Genomic DNA, 17,763 nt, shown 5'->3' on the forward strand with positions numbered 1-17,763 from the left:
ACAGGGTCACGTGGGTCTGCTGGAGCCTATCCCAGCCAACACAGGGCCCAAGGCAGGAACAAATCCCGGGAAAATTGTAATTAAAATGTTTCTATCATGTCACATATAAGTACAAACTTCTAAAGAAATGTAATTAAAATGTAAGAATTTACAGAAAAATGAAAAAAGTTACACAATTTATTCATGTATACGAAATTGTTCTAAATTACGTATAACACTGAAAATATTTAGTCAATTTAATATTTTTAAACATACATACATGTAAAGAAAACAATACATATTCATTGCTATATATGACTTCTTTAGTTTTTGTCACTTCTTAGTTTTTTTCATCTGGTGGCCTTCATCTGTTACACTTTTTCTGGTACGTCCCTATGAATCATCCAGCAGTGGTCTGCCATCATACTAACATTCCAATATCCCTGGTATCTTCTTTCCCTATCGGCAATATTCTGATGCAATGTTTCAACTTTATCTTCACTCTATGCTCTACAATTTTCAGGGAAGACTTCCAAACACAAATCCAAAAAGTGAACTTTGAGACTCACGTTGTTGCCCAGGTTCTTAAATTTAATTAATAAATCTTTCACAATTTCTTTATAATTTGGATTTTAATTCTTTCCAAAAAAATTTAAATTACTTTTTTGAATGATACCCAAGACTCCCATTCCTGGTGATTCACCTAACAATAAAATTCTGCAAAATAAATCAGTTTTCAAATATCAGGTTTGCAAAAATACACTCTTTCAGTTTAGCAACAGACAAACCTAGAAACTTTGAACACAAATAAAAAATTTAAATCATGCCTAAAAACGCACTTCTTCACATTGGTTTTTAACCTGTCTCATTTCCACTTGCTTCTTCCTATTTCTCAATTTTATTGGGTCCTCTGACCTGTTTTTAGTATCTTTGTTTTAATTCTCTCTTAATGTTTGTTTTTAATATTTTGTTTTTAGTCCTGCTTCTTTTTTAACTGTACAGCGCTTCGGTCAGTTGTAATGCTGTGCTTTTAAGCTCTCAACAAATAAAATGGTATGGTATGGTATGGTATGGTAAATACGTAAAAGTGGCTTCATTCTTTGATAGGCTTTGACAAACTGCTTCATTAAGCCTAACTTAAGTTGTAGTGGTGGATCAACCAAGCTATGTCTGATGATGTTTCTGGCATCAAGCTGTAGCTTTTTTCTAGCTGGCCATTCCTTCAGAATCCAATATCAATCCTTTGCTCTGCTGTCTCATTTATAGAGAAACCCTGGGAATGTTGTTTGCCCTGATTGCTGACCCAGTAAGAAGCACAGAACTTTCCAGTCCACACATATGAGCCATATGACCTCATTATCGAATAAACTAACTGTTTTGATTTAATCATAGATTTTTAATATTAGAAAATGTTAAATTCATACACATTAACATTAGAATAAAATATTCATATTTAATTAAGTATAGTGCAAATGTTCAAGCACATCGACCACATAGAAGTGAGAAAAGATGAAGAGAAAGAAGAAAAAAATTAAGTATAGTGCGAAAACAGTAAAAACAAAAAAAAACTATAATTAACAGCTAAAAAATCTGTCCCGAAGAAAATTTTTAATTTTTGAATTCAGCATCCAAAATACATAATAATCACATCATATAATCAAAACAATGTTTTTAATGTATAACTCTGTTATCTAATTACTTGAACTCCTGCAGGCTAAGGGAAAACATGAAAACACCTCAAGGATGAAAAGAAGTGCAGGGTTCAAACATGTGAGGATAACCACTGGACCAAGCTGCCTTTTGTTCTGTGTTTTCCATTAATCCATTTAATTACTTGTTATCAGATCCTCTCAATTAATTTCAAGGCAATTAAGGATTTTAGTAGGGTTTATTTGTAAGTATATGTATTATTAAAGTTTTTAAGTTTTTACTTAAATGCTTTAGCATGTTTATTCAATAAAATTAGACGAGGAGTGTTCCAAACAAGCAGGTGGCTTGTCAGATTTCATTTAGTAACCAACTTTACTTGTGTCCGTAACAGTGATTAAGTGATTAGAACAGTTATTTCGAAAGGTTCTAACTAGTCCATTACAAAAACTTGAATCCATTCATCGGTAATAAATTTGAATCCATCCATTATTGCTGTCTTCTGTCAACACCGATTTTTTCTGGATCAGTCAAGCCAATATTGTGTATTTCACTATGAAACATTGCACTGTGACCTGTGAATATTTTGAAAATTGTTTCACAAAAAGCCTTTCATTATTTCAAATCAGCACAAAAATGTCATACTCTAGTAGTGGTTCTGGTATAGTGGATTTTTACTAAGGAACGTGATTTTCGCAAAGTCGAAAAGTTGTATTATGTTGAACTTTTGTTAGATTCACAAGAGATTGCTAAGAAAAAAAGAAGGCACAGAACTGGGTCCTAGCAAGGAACGTGTCAGGGAACTGATATTGAAGGACAAACACAAGATGAGGACAGTTTCTCCAGACTGATAAGCAGGTGTTGCAGTTGCTCAGCAGACTGAAAATCATAAGGTTTTAAGACTTACCAATTTCTAGTACAAGTGACTTCCATTTCTTGGATGTCAAATTAAGAAGTATACTTTACACAGAAACAATATGAATGAATTTCCATCCATCCATCCATTATCCAACCTGCTATATCCTAACTACAGAGTCACGGGGTCTGCTGGAGCCAACCCCAGCCAACATAGGGCGCAATGCAGGAAACAAACCCTGGGCAGCGTGCCAGCCCACTGCAGTGAATGAATTTTGTTGCTCCCTGACTAAGGCCCTTCTCCCCCGATCGCCCAGTTTAGATGGCTGGCCAGCTCTAGGAAGAGTCCTGGGGCCTCATGTATAAACGGTGCTTACGCACAGAAATGTTGCGTAAGAACTTTTCCACGTTCAAATCACGATGTATAAAACCTACACTTGGCGTAAAGCCACGCACTTTTCCACGGTACCTCATACCTTGTCGTACGCAAGTTCTCCGCTCGGTTTTGCAGACTGGCGGCACCCAGCGTGCTACTGTTTCTGTGTGGTTACACCTTATTTTCCTGACGCGGCTTTATAAATACACTGATACTAACCACATGTTGTTTTTTATTGTAACGCATCTGATTGTAATTAACTTGTAACAATACAATGGTCCAGGGAACAGCCATAGTATTCCAAATACCATAACTGCTTTAGCGTTGTTACTCTCACTTCTCCTTCTTCTTCTTCTTCTTCTTCTTCTTTCAGCTCCTCCCGTTAGGAGTTGCCACAGCGGATCATCTTTTTCCATATTAATCTCACTGCACCACTCGGAGTATTTATATCACTGTATCTGAGTGTGAATCACAGCAGCAGCTGATCGGAAAGAGAATTATCGGTATACAGTACAGCTTAAAGGACACGCTGTCTCAGCCACTGCAAAATGTTTTAAAGCCTTTCCTGTACGGACCTCGCAGTTCAGAAACAGTTTCATCCCAAGAACTTTAAATGCACTCAATCAATTGCACCTTGTAGAACTGTTTGTACTTATACTGTAAGTACAATCACCCCACTGTAAACCTGCACTATAGTTATAATATCGCACAACCTGAGCCACTTTATAAAGCGCATATTTACATATGATGACGATATCATTTTTAAGGTGAAATGCAGCAAAATATGTTTATTAAATTATACAGATAAAACTTTAACTTCATTTAAATAATCTATACAGGTATTCTTCACTGGGAGTGTCGTGAAGGATAGAATAATTAAACATGTACTACGAAGATATTTCAATGTTGCTTAAACGTTTTGAAGAATCGGCGCTAAGCTTACAGGTAGCTTAACGTCTATTACAGAGCTGATTGTGTGGCGATCGGTTACTTGGGGAAAGAAAAGCAAGGACTGCAGTGGCGGCTACGCCAATATATATTGAATATAAAACAGAAAGAGAAAATAACAACACAGCTAAAAACGCAGCGACAAATTTCGTCAAATGTTAAATGCTTGTGTCATGAGCACGAGGCGGCTATGCAGTGTCTGCAACGGACGTGGCCATCCACCGTGCATAAGCTACCTTATTGACATTGGTGGGCGAAAGAGCCACCGATTCTTCCTCTGCCGCTGCAATAAATTATTTCATCAAAGTGAAACACATGTTTAATAACGTGCTTTAACTAACTCCTATCATCATAAAAATGATATCACGTATACATCTCAGTATTTTAGTTATTCAGAGAGCTGTAATATCACGAATGTAATGAATTCTGTGTCCAGTTGGAGGAAGAGAGACGGTTTAAGAAGCAAGTAGTGATTCACACACATAGAGCACATAGAAGATCAAATACAAAACAAAGCATTTAACGTGCTACTTTAATTACGATGTAATTTTAGAAACTGGTTAATTAAACGATTTTAAGATGAAGTTTATGATGTTCTACTTTAATGACAAAATAAACTACGTGATTAAAGTGGAAATGTCGAGATTGAAGTTGACATTTCGTGCTTTTTTCCCACTGTGTGCCTTTTTTTCTCTGTACCCTAAAAAGCTTTCATATGACACTCAGACAGTGGGCTACAACTCGCCTTTTCACGGCGACTTTGATATTTAACTTCTTTTTTATTTTTTATTGTTTTGTGAACGTGAGCTTTCAAGTTTCTCCAACACACTATGTCACTTGATCAACTTCCTTTTGTTGATTATACCACGGTTTATTTGAGCAAATAGTATTTTTTTCCTTTGCCTCCACTTGGTATTCGCTGAAATTCTTATATTTTCCCCCGTGCTTTTCCCATTGTCTTTTCACAGAAGGCTGAGCTTAAGGGCGATTTATATTCATTTGCATATTCAAAGAGGCGTAATTCTGGGAGGAGTTGGGGCGTTACATAAAGTGCGTGCACAAGCGTTACTTTTCACGCTGATCGGGATTTATGTAGCAGAAGAACGTGGTAGTTGGAGTACGCACAGATTCCTGCATCTGGATTTTTCTGTGCGTAAGCACATTTTGACTTTTGTGCTTACACCATGTTATAGTGCGAGTTCTACGCACGGCGTTATACATGAGGCCCCTGGTGGTTTCGAACTTCTTCCACTTATGGATGATGGAGGCCACTGTGGTCATTGGGACCTTCAAAGCAGCAGACATTTTTCTGTTACCTTCCCCAGATTCGTGCCTTGAGACAATCCTGTCTCGGAGGTCTACAGACAATTCCTTTGACTTCATTCTTGGTTTGTGCTCTGACATGAACTGTCAACTGTGGGACCTTATATAGACAGGTGTGTGCCTTTCCAAATCATGTCCAATCAACTGAATTTACCACAGGTGGACTCCAATTAAGCTGCAGAAACATCTCGAGGATGACCAAGGGAAACAGGATGCACCTGAGCTCAATTTTGAGCTTCATGGCAAAGGCTGTGAATACTTATGTACATGTGCTTTCTCAATTTTTTTATTTTTAATAAATTTGCAAAAATCTCAAGTAACCTTTTTTCACGTTGTCGTTATGGGGTGTTGTGTGTAGAATTCTGAGGAAAAAAAATGAATTTAATTCATTCTGGAATAAGGCTGTAACATAACAATATGTGGAAAAAGTGATGCACTGTGAATACTTTTCGGATGCACTGTATCTTACATTTTCAAGTGGGGTAAAGGGGGTTAGAGAGCAAGCTATTTTTTAGGATATTTTCCAGAATGTCTGAGAAGTTTTAGGTTATTTGTGGTAGCAAAGTGCATTATCAGCATAGCCTTACTTAATTTGCCTTAAAGGCCTCTCCTTTCTGTAAAAATCTTTCGGGGTTTTAGCAATCTTTACCCATTTAACTAATGTAAGTGAAAGAAAAATATTGGCCATAATGGTACTTCAGGTACAAAAGTTTTGTGTGTTTATGAAGGTGGCTTTGGGCATGTTTGGGATGCTCTGTATGTTCAATTCATCATAATAACTATTCATGGTGGCTCTAAAATCCGTACTGACCCCTACTCTTTTTCCGGTTTCTACTCAAAGCATCATGATGCTCCAGCAATGATGGATGGATTAAAAGCCAGAAGTCTACATGACCATCATCATCAAGTCCTTCTGTGAGAACCCTAAATCCAAAGAGGACTGCTTCATTTATGTTAGGTAGAATGCCCAAAGGGGACTGGGCTGTCTAATGGTCTGGAATCCCTACAGATTTTATTTTTTTCTCCAGCCGTCTGGAGTTTTTTTTTGTTTTTTCTGTCCTCCCTGGCCATTGGACCTTACTCTTATTCTATGTTAATTAATGTAGACTTATTTTATTTTCTTACTGTGTCTTTTATTTTTCTACTCTTCATTATGTAAAGCACTTTGAGCTACTTTTTGTATGAAAATGTGCTATATAAATAAATGTTGTTGTTGTTGTTTGTCTTCGATAATCTGGCAATCCTAACATTCTGACACCTTCAGTGTGTTTAAGAAGTGTTCAAAGACTCCCTTGTTTGGTAAATTTCTGTGTAACTGATATTAGTGTTTAGGTTTTCATAATTATATTGAATTGTAACAAGCTTGCATTTTGTTCTAAGCTCTTCACTTGTGGTGATCAGTTTTGTAACCTTGTCCTGTAAACAGTTATTCTCCCAAAATTTCCAAACTCAATTATTTTCACCTGTTTTGCCAGTTGCTTTGGATAACTGTGCCTGGTAAACTAATAAATGTAAATACAAACTAGTGGTTATTTTTGTTCATGTTTGCTTTCCAGACTCCATCCTGAGGTAGTAGGTGCAGTGCCCCATGGGGCCACCAGAGGCCAGTCTTAAAACTTTGTACAGTTGTGAGGACAAAAAGTTACCAGCAAGGAAGAAAAAGGTAGAAGATACTGTATAGAGAGAGCTTTGGTGTCATGGTGGTTTTCTCTATCCCACTTCCGTCTATAGAAGATTTTTGGAAATATTTAAACTGCTTTTTATTATTGCAAACACAAGCCACTATATTTTTATCAAAAGCGTGAAGGAAACAATGACTCTTTAATGAATAGTAAAACATGTTAAAGACACACTTTGTTGCACAGATAACACATTGACATCGTAAGTTCAGCAAGACAAATAGTATTAACTTATCTTATAGAACACAATAGATCACTTTGCACCCTGTACCTTAACATTTTAATTGAAATGTCCATTTTCATTTATTTTCTGTGCTGGCTGCAAATCAAGTCAAGAGGCTTTCATGGACTGAGCCATTAATAAAGTGTATCCGTCCATGTTCATTCCAGAGGCAATTCTGAAGTTTACCAAAAGATGCACTGGCTTTGACGAGTCTTGCAGAAATATCGTGGTCATTGTTTGCAGAACTGCTCAGGACACTGCCTAGGTAAGTAAACTTGTCTACATATACAAGTGCTGTCCCATCAACAGTCACTGCTTGTTGTTAAAGGTGACTACTGGAAGATGCCTAAACCATGACTTCTGTCTTCTTGAGACTGACAGTGAGACCAAAATGTTTGGCTGCATTGGCAAAGTGATTCATCAAGCCCTGTAGGTCATCCAGAGAATAAGCCATGAGCGCACAATCGTCGGCAAATAGGAGGTCAAATATGATAGCATTATGTACTTTGGACTTGGCCCGTAAGTGGCTAAGATTGAAGATGTCACCATCTGTTCTAAACTGTACTGGAATACCAATGTTGCAATCTTTGAAAGCTATATACAGCTTAAATGAGAAGAAGATGATGAACAAGAGTGGGGCAAGCACGCAGTCCTGCTTTGTGCCATTGGAGACTACGAATTCCTGTGACATTTTGCCATCCTCAGTGATGCAAGCTTTCATGCCATCATGAAATGAAGAGACAATATTCACCAAATTTGTGGGACAGCCAATTTTATGCAGAATGAGCCAAAGTCCTTTTCTATTTACAGAATCAAAGGCTTTGGTGAGATCAATAAACACAGCCATCAGATCTTTGTTTTGTTCGCGGCACTTCTCTTGAAGCTGTCTTGCAGCAAATATCATGTCAATGGTGCTACGTCCAGGACAAAAGCCACACTGACTCTCAGGCAGTATACCATTTTCAGACACGTACATGTATAATCTTTTCATGATCACGCGTGCAAGTATTTTGCCAGGGATATATAATAGGGCTATGCCTCGATGCTCATCACATACTGAGCGATCCCCTTTACCTTTGAATATGTGAACTATCTATCCTTGAAATCTTGTGGTACTGTCTCCTGTCCCCAGATCTGCACAAACAGTTGTGTTAGTCTGCGTGCTAGCTGGTGGCCCCCATACTTAAACACTTCTTGAACGAGACCATCTACTCCATAGCTTTAGCTGCCCATCACCATTCCTTCATTGCACAAAGTTCAGCTTGGACCTCTATTCTTGCAGCAGCATATGCCTGTCTTTTGTTAGTGCAATGTTTGTTGTTGGTCTAGAGCAGCGTTTTTCAACCGCTGTTCCGCGGCACATGTTGCCTGGTGTGCCGTAGGTGCAGACAAGACAAGACACTGAGACAGACTGTGTTTTTTTTGTGTTTTTTGAAATTCACGCCTAGACTCCCCCGGTCCCCTCTGGGACACCTTCCACTTCCTGGCTCCCTGATGCCCGGAAATCGTCACTGAGATACTGCAGTGATGGACAAGTTTTTGAAAAGGAAAGAACTGGACTCTGAACAAAATTTGGAGGCAGATGAGAGCCCAAGTATGAGTGGGGGTCAAAAGAAAGCAAAGATGGTTAACGCAAGCAAATTCTCTGGCGCAAGGCAATATAGCAAAAGCTATATTTCAGTTGGATTTACTTGCACTGGAGATACAAACAAACCAACTCCACTGTGCGTGGTGTGTGGTGAAAAGCTAGCTAACAGTGCTATGGTCCCAAGCAAACTTAAACGCCATCTCCAAACGAAACATCCTTTGCTTCAAAACAAGAATGCGGACTATTTTATTCGCCTGCGTGACAACATGGAGAAACAGGCAACTTTCATGAGAAAAACCACAAAGGTAAATGAAAGAGTTCTTAAAGCTAGCTATCAAGTTGCTGAACTTATAGCCAAGTCAAAAAAGTCGCACACTGTGGCAGAGACATTAATACTTCCTGCCTGCAAAGCTATTGTAGAGGAGATGCTCGGACCTGAAGCAGCTAAGGAAATAGCCAAAGTCCCTCTCTCAGACAACACAATTTCCAGACGTATTAATGACATGTCTGCAGACATCGAAAGTGTGGTTTTGGAAAAGATCCGTATCAGTGAGAAATTTGCATTGCAACTTGACAAGTCTACTGATATCAGTGGACATGCTCAACTCTTGGCCAATGTGCGTTTTGTTGATGGTGATGCAATTAGAGAAAACTTCTTTTTTTGCAAGGCATTGCCAGACAAAACAACAGGAGAAGAAATTTTTCGGGTCACATCAGAATACCTTGAACAAGGAGGACTTAAGTGGGAATACTGCACAAGTGTCTGCACCGATGGAGCTGCAGCCATGGTCGGGCGCACCAAAGGCTTTGTAAGCAGAGTGAAGGAAAGAAATCCAGATGTGATTGTTACGCATTGTTTTTACACCCGAGGCCCTCGTAGCCAAGACTTTACCAGCAGCCCTAGTTCATGTGTTGGATGATGTTGTGCGCATGGTAAACTTTATAAAGTCACGACCCGTGAAAAGTCGCATATTTTCAGCTTTGTGTGAGGAGATGGGAGCGAAGCATAAAACCTTGCTGTTGCATACGGAGGTCCGGTGGTTGTCGCGTGGCAAGGTCTTGGTTCGTGTGTATGAGCTGCGGGAGGAACTTAAAGTGTTTCTGACAAATGAGAGGTCAGATTACGCAAAGCAGCTTGCAAGTGATGAGTGGTGTGTAAGGCTGGCATACCTGGCAGATATATTTTATCATCTGAATGAACTGAACACACGAATGCAAGGCCAAGTAAAACCTGCTTACAAGTACAGATAAAATAAATGGATTCCGTTCAAAGGTGCAACTCTGGCATCAACACGTGGAAAGTGGCAATCTTGAAATGTTCACACTCACCAAGCAATGGCAAGGTGTTCACACTGCTGCACTGTGTGAGATAATAGTTAAACATTTAACAACTCTTGAGGAGAAGTTGTCATTTTATTTCTCTTCAGTCTCCACTGAATGCCTTGACTGGGTTAGGGACCCTTATAGCTCAGCATCAGTTGGTGGAAAGGACATGACTTTACAGGAGCAGGAGGAACTAACTGAACTGAGACAAAATCGTGGTTTCAAGCTAAGATTTGCTGATCTACCTTTGGACAGTTTTTGGTTGGATACCGCCAAGGAGTTCCCCCTTCTGGCAAATAAAGCTATTTTGACATTGCTCCCATTTTCCACTACATATCTGTGTGAGATTAGCTTTTCAAGCATGATTGCTATAAAAACCAAATACAGAGAGAGACTGAGAGCTGTTGACGAAGAGCTACGTGTGTGTCTTTCTTCGATTCCAGCCAGAATATCAGCTTTGTGTTCAGCCAAACAGGCCCAGGTTGCGCACTGAATTTTATAATTTTTCACTATTTTGTTTACTTAATATTTCATAATAAAGTAATTATAAAATACTTTCTTTGTGTTTATTTGATTCCTATTCAAGAGAATTACTTTATATATAGTCAATATAGGCACAGAGTTACATTTTTTAACATTTTCTAATGGTGGTGTGCCTCCTGATTTTTTTCATGAAACAAGTGTGCCTTTGCCCAAAAAAGGTTGAAAAACACTGGTCTAGAGTATATGTGTGACATGCATTCTATCTAACAGCACATGGGCTTCAGAATCCTGTTCATCAAACCAGTCTTTGTTGCCCATTTTACAACTGGTGAAGCAGGCAGCTTCGTAGCTATGGACTGTTTAATAGCAAAAAGCCAACTCCACCCTGTCTAGGTATGCCTTCTGGTTGTCCAATGCAGTAAATGTATATCCACCTCCAGCTTCTGCGAACTGTGAGTAACCAGAAATACGTGTTTCACTGAGTGCAGCAATTTCAACATTGTATCAAGATAGCTCTCTGGCAATTATCGCATTCCATGTGGCCAAACGAAGTGTTGGCCGCTCTTGGTGATTATTCTTACTCTTGCTCAGGTTTCAACTGCAAACTGGATATCCAGCTGCTCACGGTCTACCAGTAGGAGGAGATGGAACTAGCATTCGTATGAGGAATCTTTTCTATCCTCACCTTCTTATCGAAGAGAGCAGTGCTATCCTTAAATAGGGCTGCTCTGCCACTCAAGCAGGACATGGACATTGCAGTAGTTCCAGGTCTACAACAAGTGGCCATCATCGTAGTGGCCTACGTGCAGGTCTGCGAGTAGACACTTCCAGTGGTATCCTGCACCTGTGCCCGTCGCCACTCTCCCATTACCACAGGACTTGGAAAAGACGCACCACACCCCCAATAATATACCTTCACTTGGAATGGATTATAGTGAGAGATGCTTGTGCAACAAATCCCACTCTCTTTTGGCACACAAACCAATGTCCACAGGCATGAAGATCGAGACGTGTGGTCTAATAAGTGTGCCCGCAGCAGGCTGACCAAAACTGCAGTCAAGTTGACATGCCGAATCACCCTTCTGGCCATGTATTCTGTCAAAGCCTGTGTTAGCCACCATTTTCAGGGTTCTCTTCATTATTGTCATGCCATCCATACACCATATTGCAGCATACTGTGCTATGAGATAACATTCCTCAGGACCGCGTTGGAACATGTACATAAACGGAGCACAAGTGCAAGAGAGGTAAAAAAAAAATTTAAAATACTATACTATAAATAAATAATAGGTAAGTGAGTACATAGTACTACTGTAAAATAGACAGTAATAGGTAAATAATAAAAACAACTGTGGTAACAAGTGTAACAAATGTACTGTGTATAAATCAGCTACTATGAGTACATCTGAGGGCAGGAGGGGAGCACAGAATTCTAAGTCTGGACAGCTAAGGGTAGAAGCTGTTGCAGAAACTGGCAGAACTGGTTTGGATGGTACAGTATCTTCTGACATATGGAAGTGGGACAAACAGACTGTGAGAGGGGTCCTCCACAATGCTGTAGGCTTTGCAGATGCATCACTTTAAAAGATGTCTTTAATGGACAGAGGATTTCTATGTTATTTAAAGAAATATGTTTTATTGTATAGTCTTCTATTGGAATTCATTTCGAATTTCATATTTACCACTCATTCATAAGTGTTTACATTTCACAAGGATTGCCCAAACTGATATTACAGTTTTATCTTCATGAAATATGAAAGATTTCCTATTTTGTTAAACTTAGTGTACACTGTGTTACAATAGTGGTTGATTGTTTCCGTTTTTCAATAAATACTGAAAACTGTCATCATGTGACTATTGTGTAAACATTTCACATAAGAAAATTTGTGTAATTTTTATTACTTGGTGCCATTGGTTGCTGGTGAGATGCTCGTCTCTTAGAGAGTTGGCACCAATTAACAATTAAAAAATACTAGCAGCGCAAAAAACAATTCATACAAATTTTAATTAAATTACAATAAAAGAATATCCACAAAAAATGCACACATACATTTTTTAAATTGAATCATGTTCAAAAAAACACATGCCAATTTTTAGTTGAGAAATATTCCCTAATTTTGTATAAGAACACACTGGCAGCATTATACATAATGCTGTGCCTCTCATCTTCTCTTAGTAATGTGTTACTGATGGCTTCCACCGCATGACTGACTGACATTGTCTGCAAGTTTCTGCAATTGTTTAACAAGCTCCAAAACCATTCCCATTTAGTTGTTCACAGCCAACTCATGGATAACCGAAACCGTGAATGTCAGATTCACAAATCTGGAAGATTGAACGTATTTCTTTGACACCTTGTTAAGCACTTCAAGCTACATCTTGTCTGTGAAAATGTGCTATATAAATTAATGTTGTTGTTATGGAGATTATATATCTAACATTTCAGGAAACTGTTTGAACGAATATGCGAAGGATGAGGAGATGTTTAGTATGCGGCCAGAGAGATAAAGACACTGGCTTGAATCCATTAAACTATTTAATAATAAGTGAAAGCTAAAAAGGACCGCTTTTACAGAGCTTATTTTCAAGAAGCAAATAAAAAAAACAACAAACACAATTACTTTTGTTTTCTGTGTAAACAATGTTGAATATGTGTTAACTAAATATATTCAAGTTTGTATTTTTTCGTCATTGACTAGATTTCAAAACAAATTAAAAATTTTAAATATGAGTGCAGAAGAAAAGGAAGAACTTTTCAGGAAATAGGCTAGTAAATTACTTTAGCAATTAGAGGAGTAGTTATTAATAGAGTTTTCATTTTTCCATTTGTTTACTGAGCCCACTTTTTCTATGACAGATTCACTGAGACCCTCCTAATCAATGGGCACTTAAATGCTCTCCCCATTTTATTCCTACGCCATTATCTACATCAAATCCATGAGTCTTTTGTTTAATGTTTTTCTTCTTCATGTTATTCAAGGTTTGAGTGGCTGCCACCAAGATTCTCTTTTCAATTAATACCTATAGTCTGCTCCATAAGTATTTGGACAATGACACAATTTTCAAAATTTTGGCTCTGTACACTGCCAAAATGGATTTTATACAAAGCAATCAAGATATAATTGAAGTATAGACTCTTAGCTTAATTCAAGGGTTTTAACAAAAATACCACATGAGCTGTTTAGAAAACACAACCATTTTATACATGGTCCTCCTATTTTCAGGGGCTCAAAAGTATTTTGACAAACTAACATAATCATGAATATAATGATAATTTTCAAGTTTTGGTTGAAAAACCTTTAAAGTCAATGCCTGCCTGAAGTCTAGAGCCCATGGCCATCTCTAAGTGCTGGGTTTCCACCCTAGTGATACTTTGCCAGGCCTTTACTGCAGCTGTTTTTAGGTGCTGCTTGTTCATTGAACTTTCTGCCATTATTTTTGTCTTCATCAAGTGAAATACAAGTCCAATTAGGTTGAGGTCAGTTGATTGACTTGGCCATTGAAAAATATTCCACTTTGTCTGGAAAAGCACTTGGTTTGCTTTTGCAGTATGTTTTGGCACTTTGTTTATCTGTACTCTGAAGTGTTGTCATATTAGTTCTGAAGCAGGTGTCTGAATCTGAGCAGATATTATAGCCCCGTACACTTTAGAGTTTATCCTACTTCTGCCAGCAGTCATATAATCAATAAACACCAGTGACTGACTTCCATTCACAGCCATGCATCTTCATGCCATAACACTGCCTCCACCATGGTTCACAGATGATGTGGTATTCATTAGATTATGAGCCATTTCCTCTCTCCTCCATACTCTTCTCTTTTCAACATTCTGGTATATATTGATCTTAGTTTTCTTTATCCAAAGAAATTTGATCCAGAACTGGACAGGCTTTTAAAAAATTATTTCTGGTAAAGTCTAATCTGTTCTTTCTATGCTTGAGGCTTGCCAGTGACTTCTTACAAGTTTGGGAAGAAATAAGAATACCAGTCGATCAAGACAAAAAAACGTCTTAACGGATTTACATTGTGTAATAAGTTTAGATCAGTACACTGGAGCAAACAGGTTTATAAGTCAGAGGCAGAGCTTTAAACTGTCATTGAGCCAGCTGAGGTGGAATGTGATTACAATGTTTTGCTCAAGTCATGGCAGGGGGTTGCTTACTAAATCTGCTGTATCCTATTTGTGCTAACACTAGGAAGACATTTAAAAGGATGACTGTGGTAGTCCAGCTAAAAAGTGATAAAGGCTTTTCAACCTAGTGAGGTAGAGCTGAACTCTGCCATAGGCCTGGATTGGTAGACAGTTAATAAGCTCACACCCCTGATTTGTATAAAATCTTTTGGGTGGTAAAATTTGAACAATTAATCAGAGCACCCTGCCTTAGTACCATGTAATCATGCATTACAAGAATTATCACAGGACTGGGAAAGTTGCAAATGTGACTCCAATCTTCAAGGAGGGGGACAAAATGGGACCTGGTAATTAAAGACCAGTACATCTTACCTCTGTGCCATGTAAAATAAATAAATTAGAAAAGTACCTATATGAAAATAATATACTAAATAACAGCCAGAATGGATTTATAGGTGGACGATCTGCCCAAACCAACCTTTTAGATTTTGTTGTTTTTGAACGGGCAAGTATGATTGTTGACAAAAGCAAAGCATGCAATGGAGTTTACTTAGTCTTTTAAAAAGCCTTTGATACAGCCAAACACCAACAACTCATTTTGAAACATGAAAATGTGGGTATTCAAGGTAACCTTCAAAACTGCATCTCGTGTTGGTTAACTGGCACAAGACCAAGAGCACAGATAAGAGGAAAGTGGGCTTATCAGCAGAGTTCCTCAGGGGTGTGTCCTGCAACTGGTACCTTTTCTGTTTTATATTAATGACACTGATTCAAATATAATTAGTAAACTTGTGAAGCTTGCAGATCACACAAAATTGGAGGAATTGCAGACACAAAGTAGGCAGCATAAACATCTTCAGAATTGGGTTAACACATAGAAAATGCAGTTAAGTTAGAAAATTGTAAGGTTCTACACTTGGGCAAAAGGAACGTCAGTTATATATTCAAACTGGGAGATACTGACCTAAATAAAGTTACCTCTGAAAAGGATTTGTGGGTTTATGTGGACACATTTTCATTGTCTGAGCAATGTGCAGAAACGATTACAAAGGCAAATAAAATGCTAGTTTATATCATAAAAACTTAAATACAAATCTAGGGATATTAAGTGTAGCCTATATAAGGCACTAGTGAGAGCACATCTTGTGGTTTGTGTGGACTTCTAGTCACCATGGTTCAAGAAAGATATAGCAGCATCTGAAGCTGTGCAGAGGAGAACAACCAGATACATCCCAGATGCTAAGAACATGACCTACTCTGATAAACTGAGAGAATTAAGCCTGTTTAGTCCTGAGCGAAGGAGACTGCATAAGGACCTCAACCATGTCTTCAAAATTCTCAAAGATATTGATCCAGCAGAAAACATCTAATCGTTTCTTTTGTGATTAAAGAATGCTGCAAAAACCTCACAGGTTTCATTAGATATTTTCAGGCGACATTCTGTTGACTGGGTGGCACGGTTGGCACGGTTGGCACAGTAGTAGTGCTGCTGCCTTGCAGTATGGAGACCTGGGTTTTCTTCCCGGGTCCTCCCTGCGTGGAGTTTGCATGTTCTCCCCGTGTCTGCGTGGGTTTCCTCTGGGTGCTTCGGGTTCCTCCCACAGTTCAAAGACATGCAGGTTAGGTGCATTGGCGATCCTAAATTGTCCCTAGTGTGTGCTTGGTGTATGTGTGTGTGTGTGTGTGTGTGTGTGTCCTGAGGTGGGCTGGCGCCCTGCCTGGGATTTGTTCCTGTCTTGCGCCCTGTTGGCTGGGATTGGCTACAGCAAACCACCATGACCCTGTGTTAGGATATACCTGTAGCGGGTTGGATAATGGATGGATAGATTCTGTTGAATGAGCTGGATTTAAAAGGTGATCAATGGCTGAAAAAAACTCTTGGATTTTCAGCATTATCGTTTATAATTTTAGACAAATAGGACTGCCTCTCAAAGAGGACTGCTTTGTTATATTCAATTACATTTGCTTTCAATATTTCATAGTGGGCTGTTACTTTAGTTTTCCTGTATTTACGCTAAACTCTCCATCACTTTTTCTTTAGTTCAGACTCTCTGTCAGTCTTCCAAGGTATTTTAGTGTTGCAGGATTCCTTATCAATTTTTACAAGGGCCACTGTGTCAGCTGCAGAACTCTTAAGAGCACAAAGTAAACGATTTTCAGGTCTGATGAGACAAAAATTGCACTTTTGCACTCTTTGGGCAGAACTCCAAGTACTGTGTCTAGTGATGACCAGGCACTGCTCATCATTTGCCTAATACCATCTCTACAGTAAACTATGGTGGTGGCAGCATCAGAGACTTAGTGACTGGTCAGAACTGCGGGAATAATGAATGAAGTCAAATTCAGAGAAGTATGAATTAGGCCTGTTCCAGAGTGCAATGCACCTCAGAGGGGTTCATTTTTTAGCACGACAATAACCTGAAGTATACAGCCAAAACAAAGCCCCACAAAGCATCTGTGAAGAGACCTGAAGATAATACTTGCCATCTAACCTAAAGGAACTTGAGTGGACCTGTCGGAAAGAATGGAAAAAAATGCCTAGTGCAAGTGTGCAAAGCTTGTAGAGACTTAGCCACGAAGACTTGAAGCTGAAATTTCTGCCAAAGAGTCTTCTGCAAAGTACTGAATAAAAAGTTTTATAGAAATGAGAGAGTTCAGTTTTTGATTTTAAATAAATTTGCAAACCTTTCTGAGAATTTTTTTTTTTAGTTTATTTTTGTACAGTGCTCTTCACTAAGTTCAGGCGTAGAATACTGTGACATGTTCTCAGGTAATAGTATAGCTTTAATAAATTATTAAATACAGAATTAGTACACATAAAGAGAGATATGTTAAAACACACTGTAGACAGGGTAGAAACTAATTTATATAAAATAAATTCAAATTCATAAATTATAGACATATATAAATGAAAGAGCTGTGTGTATGCAGCTGTCTGCTCTGCTCACGCTCTACCACTGCCACTAGATGGTGCATGCATGGACTTTTACATTTTTGCGGTGCATGCACCTCACTTCTCACTAAGAAAGATCTGTGTGCAGCAAATGCCACCACACAACAACGACGTTGTGCTAATGACACGGATGAAGAGACACAATGTCGAAACAAAGCAAACACAGTGGCTCAACAACGTGCAAGTGAAACATCTCAGTAAGGCTTGAAGTTTTCACAAAAAACATTGTCTATGTGGAGGTATTTTCTCGAGAC

This window comes from Polypterus senegalus, chromosome 18 (assembly GCF_016835505.1).
Source record: "Polypterus senegalus isolate Bchr_013 chromosome 18, ASM1683550v1, whole genome shotgun sequence".
NCBI classification, from domain to species: domain Eukaryota; kingdom Metazoa; phylum Chordata; class Cladistia; order Polypteriformes; family Polypteridae; genus Polypterus; species Polypterus senegalus.